Source organism: Terrapene carolina, unplaced genomic scaffold, assembly GCF_002925995.2.
Source record: "Terrapene carolina triunguis isolate 2854851 unplaced genomic scaffold, T_m_triunguis-2.0 Scaffold137, whole genome shotgun sequence".
Classification (NCBI taxonomy): domain Eukaryota; kingdom Metazoa; phylum Chordata; order Testudines; family Emydidae; genus Terrapene; species Terrapene triunguis.
In genome coordinates, this window is record NW_020664488.1 from 2,541,407 (window position 1) to 2,549,875 (window position 8,469).

Genomic DNA, 8,469 nt, shown 5'->3' on the forward strand with positions numbered 1-8,469 from the left:
CCCCCTGCCTGCACCTTGCACCCCACCCCCCTGCCCCACAATTCCCTGCCCTGAGCCCCCTGCCTGCACCTCGCACCCCAACCCCCTGCCCCACAACTCCGTGCCCTGAGCCCCCTGCCTGCACCTTACCCCGGAACCCCCTGCCCTGAGCCCCCTGCCTGCACCCTGTACCCCTCCTGCACCCCAACTCCCTGTCCTTAGCTCCTGACACACCCTGCATCCCAATCCCCTGCCCTGAGCCCCCTCCTGCACTCTGCACCCCAACCCCCTTCCCTGAGCCCCCTCATACACCCCACACCCCTCCTCTGCCCCAATCCCTTGCCCTGAGCCCCTTCCTGCACAGTGCACCCCTCCTGAACCTCAGCCCCCTGCCCTGAGCCCCCTCATACACTCCACACCCCTCCTCTGCCCCAATCCCTTGCCCTGAGCCCCTTCCTGCACACAGCACCCCCTCCCACACCCCGCACTCCCTCCCACACCCCAACCTTTATGATGTTCGCCTTTTAAAAAAAAAAATTCTCTTGGTGCACACCCTAATGAAATGTGCTGCGCACGCCTATGACTATAGGGATCGTGAATGCTGTATAGATTCCTAGTATAAGGCAAAATTGTGACTTTGCCACAAGACCTGAGCAAGGGGCAGCACATCTGAGTCTCACTATAGTCCTTGCAGGAAAGCTTGCTCCATAGGGAAGCAATTTGCACCATCCCTGTCACAGGCACAGATTACTTCCACCTGCACAGAGGCTCAGTGGTGCTGGTTGGTGCACTGGGGGAGAGCAGAACCAAGGCTTCGCCCATGCCCTTGCCCACCGTGCAGGAGGGAAAGGAGCAGCCCCGAAGAGGCTACCGCATACAATATGGGTAGCCTGTGCAGGGGGCTGGGGGGCGCTTTACATCCCTTTACTGGCCTGTGCAGGTGCCGAGGGGGAGTCAGAATATGGTTCTTAGATTAACAGCTGGGCAGTCCCCCTAGGCCCTGCGGGGTGGTGGGGGAGATGATGCCCAAACCCAGAAAAGGAGGAGGGTGAAGAAGATGAAGACTGAATGATGGGGATAACGACTGTCCACTAAAAATAAGGATGATGATCCCTTGCTAACATAAAGCACAGCGCCAAAAGAGGCCTGCGCCCACCTAGCAATTTTGGGGCTGCTGTATTGGAAAGGCAGCCAGGAAGACTGTTAGGAAAGCAGCAGCAGCAAAGGGAACGAGGAGGGGACGTGAAACCGGCAGGAGCAGCTGGGTAGCTCACTTTTAGCATCTGCAGATATCCAGGCTGGGGGAGAAGATTCACTCATGTGAAGGGTGACAATATGTCCTGTTTGGGCTGGGACAGTCCCTTTTTTAAGCCCTGTCTCAGCTGGCCTGATGTTTTAGGCAAAAGTGGGCATTTGTCCTGTTTGCTCTCACCAGCTGAGCATCAGCTGGGAAGAGCAAACGGGACAAATGCCCACTTTTGCCAAAAGAGTGGAGTGTGATCCCTAGTGGGCCACAGAGAAACCTGCAGGGGGAGGGGAGGATGCGCAGCAGTGCTAGCTCTGCACGGGAGGAAGGGATCAGGAGAGTGGCTGAGCCTGGGCCAGCCGCGCAGGGGTTGGTAGCAGGGAGTCTTGGGCCGGCCCTGTGAGCAGAGGGTAGAGGGGGGCTTCAGGCAGTCCCAGTGTGGGTGGGCGTTGGAGGGGCTCAGGCCAGTCCCGCACGCAGTGCAAGCCCCTGGTGCTCTGTGTGTGGATGAGCAGCGTGAAAGGTCCGAGAGCGGCAGGCACTGAGAAGGGGGCATTTGTTGTTCCAGGTTCCTGTACAATTGCAGATGTAGCTGTGCACTTCACAGTGGCAGAGTGGGCCCTTCTGGGTGAGTGGCAGCGGGAGTTCTACCGAGACACAATGATGGAGAACTATGGGAACGTGGTCTCTCTGGGTAAGGACTTGCTTCTCTTCATGTGTTAGAAGCTGCGAGGGCTGGGAGTCCAGGCCTTGCCTCGAGTTTTCTCGTCATCCCTTAAACTTCCTAGGGCTCAGCTTCTGTAGTCCCCAGAAGCTGTGTGAGAGGCTGTCATCCCCCCACTCCCAGAGCCATGCCAGCAGGAGACGGGACAGGCCAGCTTCCCTAGTTTCATAACATTTCCGGGCAGATGGGATCATTAGATCGTCCGGTCTGACTTCCTGTGTGTCACAGGCCCTGACATGTCAACCCATAACCCCTATTTTGAACCCTGTGACTTCAGTTAAACTAAAGCCCTTGAGATATTACACTATTGTGAATCACAGAAGCAATCCAGGCGTTACCAGCACCCGAGGCCCCTGCAATGGCAGGGAATTGGTTACGGGTGATCCGACCAGGCGACCCTCGCCCCATGCTGCAGCGGAAGGTGAAAACCCCCCACGGTCCCTGCCACTCTGACCAAGGGGAAGATTCTTTCCCAACCCCAAATCCAGCATCGGTATGACCCTGAGCTTGTGAGTGAGGGACCAGCTGGGCATCTAGAGAGAGGATTCTCTGGACCACCTCAAACCACCAGCCCACCCCAACCAAGATCCCATCTCTAGCTGTGGCCAGATCTCTGATGCTTCCAGAGGAAGATGGAAAAATTCCCTAGATTACAGTTGAGCAGCAGTGGGGGGAAAATCCTTCCTGACCCCTTCAGGTGCCTGGCTGAAGCCATGCAGCTGGAGAGTGGATTATAGTCATTAGTGTCCCCAGAGCACAGCACTCTGCTTGGAAGAGGAGCCTTCTGGGTTTCTTGCCTACTGCACGTATTCAGAAAGTCTCTAGCTGTGTTTTTGGGTGGGGTGGGGAGCTAGGGAATAAACACTTGCTCTGTGCCAGAGTCAAAAAGCCTCTCAGGGTGGGGTGGAGATACCCTGGCCCTCGGACAGGGGCCAGTCACACGGAAAAGTGCCCTGTATCCTGGGACCGGGGTTTCTGAACATCCCAGTGGGCAGTGGCTGCCATGGAAACCCAAAGAGAATGTTTAGGGTTGCAGTGTAAAGCTGTGAGTCAGAGGGGAAGCGCTCACTCTGGGATGGATGGATGGATGGCAGAATTCTGGTTAATTCCTGCAGGGAATGGCCCTGAACACCTGGGACCTGTTTAATTCTGAGATCCCCTTTTAACAGTAGGACTTGCCTCTGGTTTCAGAATCCAGTCTAGCGATGGGGGATCCCGCACTCCTGGCCTATGTCTCTTTACATGGAGTGAATGAATGTCCCTGCCACAGGGAATCAGTGTACACACTGCAGCGGTAACACAGCTGATCGCTCGGGTTAACCCTGTTGTGTCTGGTTGCTGTGCAGCCAGGTTGGCTCTCGATTCCATCGTCCAAGCCAGGGCTGGGCAAATCTTTTGGCCTGAGGGCCACATCTGGGTATGGAAATTGTATGGCGGGCCATGAATGCTCACAAAATTGGGGGTTGGTGTGCGGAAGGGGGTGAGGGCTCTGACTGGGGGTGTGGGCTCTGGGGTGGGGCCAAAATTAAGTTCAGGGTGTGGGACGGGGCTCCAGGCTGGGGCAGGGGGTTGGGGTGCAGGGCGGGGGTGAGGGCTCCAGCTGGGGGTGCGGGCTCTAGGGTGGGGCTGGGTATGAGGGCTTGGGGGTGCAGGAGGGTGCTCGGTGCTGTGACCGATGGGTTTGGAGGGGGATCAGGACTGGGGCAGGGGGTTGAGGTGTGGGAGTGGGTCAGGGGTCCAGACTCCAGGCGGCGCTTACCTCAAGCAGCTCCTGGAAGCAGCAGCATGTCCCCCATCTGGCTCCTACACGGAGGCATGGCCAGCCAATGGGAGCTGCGGGGGGCAGTGCTTGGGGTGGGGCAGCATGCGGAGCCCCCTGGCTGCCCCTATGTGTAGGAGCCGGAGGGGGGATATGCCGCTGCTTCCGGGAGCTGCACAGAGCCATGGCATGCACAGAGTGGGGAAAGCCCCAGACCCCGCTACCCAGCGGGAGCTCGAGGGCTGGATTAAAATGTCTGAAGGGTCGGATGTGGCCCCCGGGCCATAGTTTGCCCATCCCTGGTCCAAGCGTTTCCCAGCTCAAGTCTGCATCCCAGAGGTGATGCGGTGGGTGGGGGGGGGCATGGGGAGGTCAAGTGCCCCCCCAGATTGGCCTGCCTTCTCTCCCTGCACCTCCCCCCCCATACCTTTGGATACATTGGCTGCTCTCCCTGGCAGCCGGGTGGGGAGCAGGACTCTAGCTCACTCGGCCCCAGTCCCCCCAGCATGGCCCAGCCCACTTGCCAGGGACAGGGGCTGAGCAAGCCAGAAACATGCTGGGGGTTGGGGGGGAGACACTCTGGCTCACTCAACCCTGTTCCTGGCTGCAGATACAGGGGTTGAGCGAGCCAGAGCCCCACTCCCTCCTGCTGGCAGCCGAGCCCAGGCTGCCTCCCAGCCAGACTCTCTCAGGCAGAAGCGGCTCTGTCCCGCTCCCTGCCCGGCTACCAGGGACAATGGGTCAAACTTGCTTGGGGGAGGGGGGAGGCACAGGGAGAAAAAGACAGACCCCCCCCCCAGGCCCCTCCCTGCAGGTAACGGGGTGGGGAGAACGTGGCGGCCTGGGGCTGGGCGGGGGGCGGGGGCGGTGACTCAGCAGGGGAGACACGTGGGGCGGTCACATGTCCTTCCCTTTAGCTTGTGCCCCCCCAGTCGTACCTTATGTGGGAGGGTGGGGGGTAGGGGGAGGGACAGTAGTGGCCGTGCAGGGATTGTATTTAGCCCTCTGAGTTGGAGATAGAGGGTCCACTGGCATTTAACAGAGGCGCTGGTGTCTTAACAGGGGATGTCAACTCCCCTCACAGACACTTCGCCCCCCCAAAAGGCTTCCGTGGTATTTCCCCAGCTGTGCGGATCCCACGTCCTTGTGAGCACAGGAAGGGTGGCTGGGGTTAAAACAATGGAACAATGAATGCTGAGACATTTGGCAGGCTGGGACCTTACCTGTTGACTTTCCCATGAGCAGGGATTCCCATTCACAAATCTGAAATCATCTCCTGCCTGGAGCGAGGAGAGAAGCCCTTTGTCCCAGCTGCCCAGAACCTTGAGGAACCAGAGATCCTGAGAGGCATCTGCACAGGTGAGCGATGGGATAAATCACCTCTGAACCCATCAACGAGTGAAATGAAATGTTGGGACCCTGGGAAAGCGGCATGAACGCCCCCAGCTCTGCCTCCTCTTGTGAGCTCTGCAGAGGCAGGTCTCAGCTGGAGATGTGCAGTGTTTGCCTTGGCTCTGAGCAGCCCCTTTCTGCCTGGGGGGATTTGTCCCCTGAGTACCAGAGATTTCTGGAGCCGTAAAACATAAATGTAGAGTCCTGAGACCAGAAGGGACCATTACGCCCATCCAGTCTGGTCTCCTCAATCACCCAGGCCAGAGAACTTCCTCTGGAGAATCCTACATCCTGCCCAGTGGCTAGTGACTGAGCCAGAAAGGATCTTAGGGATCCAAAGAGAGAGAGAGACCCCTGTAGCTACCCACCACTCTGTCGCCTTCCCTTCACTATTCCCTTTCCTACCTGTCCTCTCCCATCTCCTCCCCACGGCAGATGGCTGTTGTGGGGTTCGTGCCCTAGGAGCAATGGTTATCGGTTCCTATTCCCGAGGTTCCCTGTCTCCCACCAGCAGGGGACGGCTCGTGCCCAGATGGCCTCTTTATCCCAGATGATGACGGAATTTTGTCTCCAACTCTAGAGTCCTCACACACTGGGAATCCCAACTGGAGAGCAAGCGAAGCAGTGGGCACCCTCTGGAGCCGCACAGAGAGAAACCCCCTCCGTGCACTGACTATGGGGGGCGTCACAGCTGGTGTTGCATCAGAGACACCCTTCCAGATAGAAGCCAGCAGGGCTGCGTCCTCTGGGCCCACGGGGCCCCATCCCACCAGACACGTGTTGCATCACACGCTATTCGAGGCATGTGGGGTCAGCCATGAGCTGTGAGCTCGGGGGAAGGGGGCACATTCCTGGGGTGATTGATTGCTTGGGAATCATGTAACGGGAGGCATTGGGTTGGAAACCAGAGAAGGAGGATTCCTGGCTAAACCACTGGCCTGCTGGGTGACCTTGGGAAAGTCACTGCCCTGCTCTCTGCCTCGGTTTCCCTATTGGTAAAATGGGGATAATGTTACTGACCTTGGTAAAACACTTTGAGGTCTAGTGATGAAAACCACTAGATAAGAGCTGGGTCTTATTATTATTTTATTTTATTATTAAGGAGCAGCATCTTGGGCTTATTGATCATTGCTTCGGTGCCAGTGATCATGACTTGCATTTGTCATGTGCAAACAGAATAATGTCCAAACCAGTATAATTATATCTACACTTAAAAGGGCCAGTTTCACAAAGCTGAAAACAGTGATGAGTCAAATGAGCTGGGAGAAAGGATTTAATCAGAAAATTGTGAGTGCTATTTTGGAGTTGTATAAGAACGTTGTACTAGATGTCCAAAAAGCCAAAACTCCCCAAGCAAGAAAGAGGGCTACACAAGTGGAAAAAAACAAACAACCTGGCTTATAGGAGACGTGAAAGCAGCTAGAAAAAAAAATACTGTGGCATACTGTGGGGCCATGCGGGTACCCATAGCAGTGCCACTGACTTGAAGGTTTAAGTTGTCCCCAAATCTGAAATAGTTGTGAATGAGGACAAAGTCACAAAGTTCAGCCACCAGGTGTGCCATGGCCTCATCAGGTATACTGTTCCTGACAGCTTGTAGTCCATCCTCGTGTGGAATATTGGCGTAAAGAGCTTCTACATCCATGGTGGCCAGGATGGTGTTTTCAGGAAGATCACCAATGCATTGTAGTTTCCTCAGGAAGTCAGTGGTGTCTCGAAGATAGCTAGGAGTGCTGGTAGCATAGGGTCTGAGGAGAGAGTCCAAATAGCCAGATAATCCTGCTGTAAGAGTGCCAATGCCTGAGATGATGGGGCGTCCAGGATTTCCAGGTTTATGGATCTTGGGTAGCAGATAGAATACCCCTGGTTGGGGCTCTAAGGGTGTGTCTGTGTAGATTTGTTCCCATGCTGTAGCAGGGAGTTTCTTGAGCAGATGGTGTAGTTTCTTTTGGTACTCCTCAGTGGGATCGGAGGATAGTAGCCTGTAGAATGTGGTGTTGGAGAGTTGCCTGGCAGCCTCCTGTTCATAATCTCACCTATTCATGATAACTACAGCACCTTCTTTGTCGGCCCCTTTGATTATAATGTCAGAGTTGTTTCTGAGGCTGTGGATGCCATTGTGTTCTGTACGGCTGAGGTTATGGGGCAAGTGATGCTGTTTGTTCACAATTTCAGCCTGTGCACATCTGCGGAAGCACTCTATGTAGAAGTCCAGTCTGTAATTTCGACTGTCAGGAGGAGTCCATGCAGAATTCTTCCTTTTGTAGTGTTGGTAGGAGGGTTCCTGTAGGTCAGTGCTCTGTTCAGTGGTGTGTTGAAAATATTCTTTGAGTCGGAGACGGCAAAAGTAGGCTTCCAGATCATCACAGAATTGTATCAAGTGAGTGGGGGGGGGGGGGGTGGGGCAGAAAGGGAGTCCCTGAGATAGGACAGACTCTTCTGCTGGGCTAAGTGTGTGGTTGGATAGATTAACAATATTGTTGGGTGAGTTAAGGGTACCACTGTTGTATCCCCCTGTGGCATGTAGGAGTTTAGATAGTTTACTGTCCTTTTTCCTCTGTAGAGAAGTAGTGTGCGTTGTAAATGGCTTGTCTTGTTTTTGTAAAGTCCAGCCACGTGGAAGTTTGTGTGGAAGGTTGGTTTTGTATGAGAGTCTCCAGTTTTGAGAGCTCATTCTTGATCTTCTCCTGTTTGCTGTACAATATGCTGATCAGGGGGTTCCTCAGTTTCTTTGAGAGTGTGTGGCACAATCTCTCACCATAGTCAGTGTAGTATGTCGATTGCAATGGATTTTTTTACCTTCAGTCCATTTGGTATGATGTCCATCTGTTTGCACTTGGAGAGGAAGATGATGTCTCTCTGTATCTGTGCGAGTTTTTTCATGAAGTTGATGGATTTCCACTTCATAGAATATCAGGATTGGAAGGAACCTAAGGAGGTCATCTAGTCCAACCCCCTGCTCAAAGCAGGACCAATCCCCAACTAAATCATCCCAGCCAAGGCTTTGTCAAGCCTGACCTTAAAAACCTCTAAGGAAGGAGATTCCACCACCTCCCTAGGTAACCCATTCCACTGCTTCACCACCCTCCTAGTAAAAAAGTTTTTCCTAATATCCAACCTAAACCTCCCCCACTGCAACTTGAGACCATTACTCCTTGTTCTATGATCTGCTACCACTGAGAACAGTCTAGATCCATCCTCTTTGGAACCCCCTTTCAGGTAGTTGAAAGCAGCTATCAAATCCCCCCTCATTCTTCTCTTCTGCAGACTAAGCAATCCCAGTTCCCTCAGCCTCTCCACATAAGTCATGTGCTCCAATCCCCTAATAACACTGGTCTACAATTTTTGAGAAGTCGTCTGCTTCAGAGA

General features: G+C 54.5%; 1 long non-coding RNA gene across 1 annotated transcript in view; it reads left to right on the forward strand.

Moving 5' to 3' along the window:
• LOC112104600 overlaps positions 1–6,541 on the forward strand; it is a 7,715-nt gene extending 1,174 nt beyond the window's left edge. The window contains exons 2-3 of the long non-coding RNA XR_002907933.2: positions 1,794–1,919; positions 5,681–6,541. This is a non-coding gene — a long non-coding RNA (uncharacterized LOC112104600). The remainder of the gene's footprint in view (positions 1–1,793; positions 1,920–5,680) is intronic.
• The last annotated feature ends 1,928 nt before the right edge of the window (positions 6,542–8,469 follow it).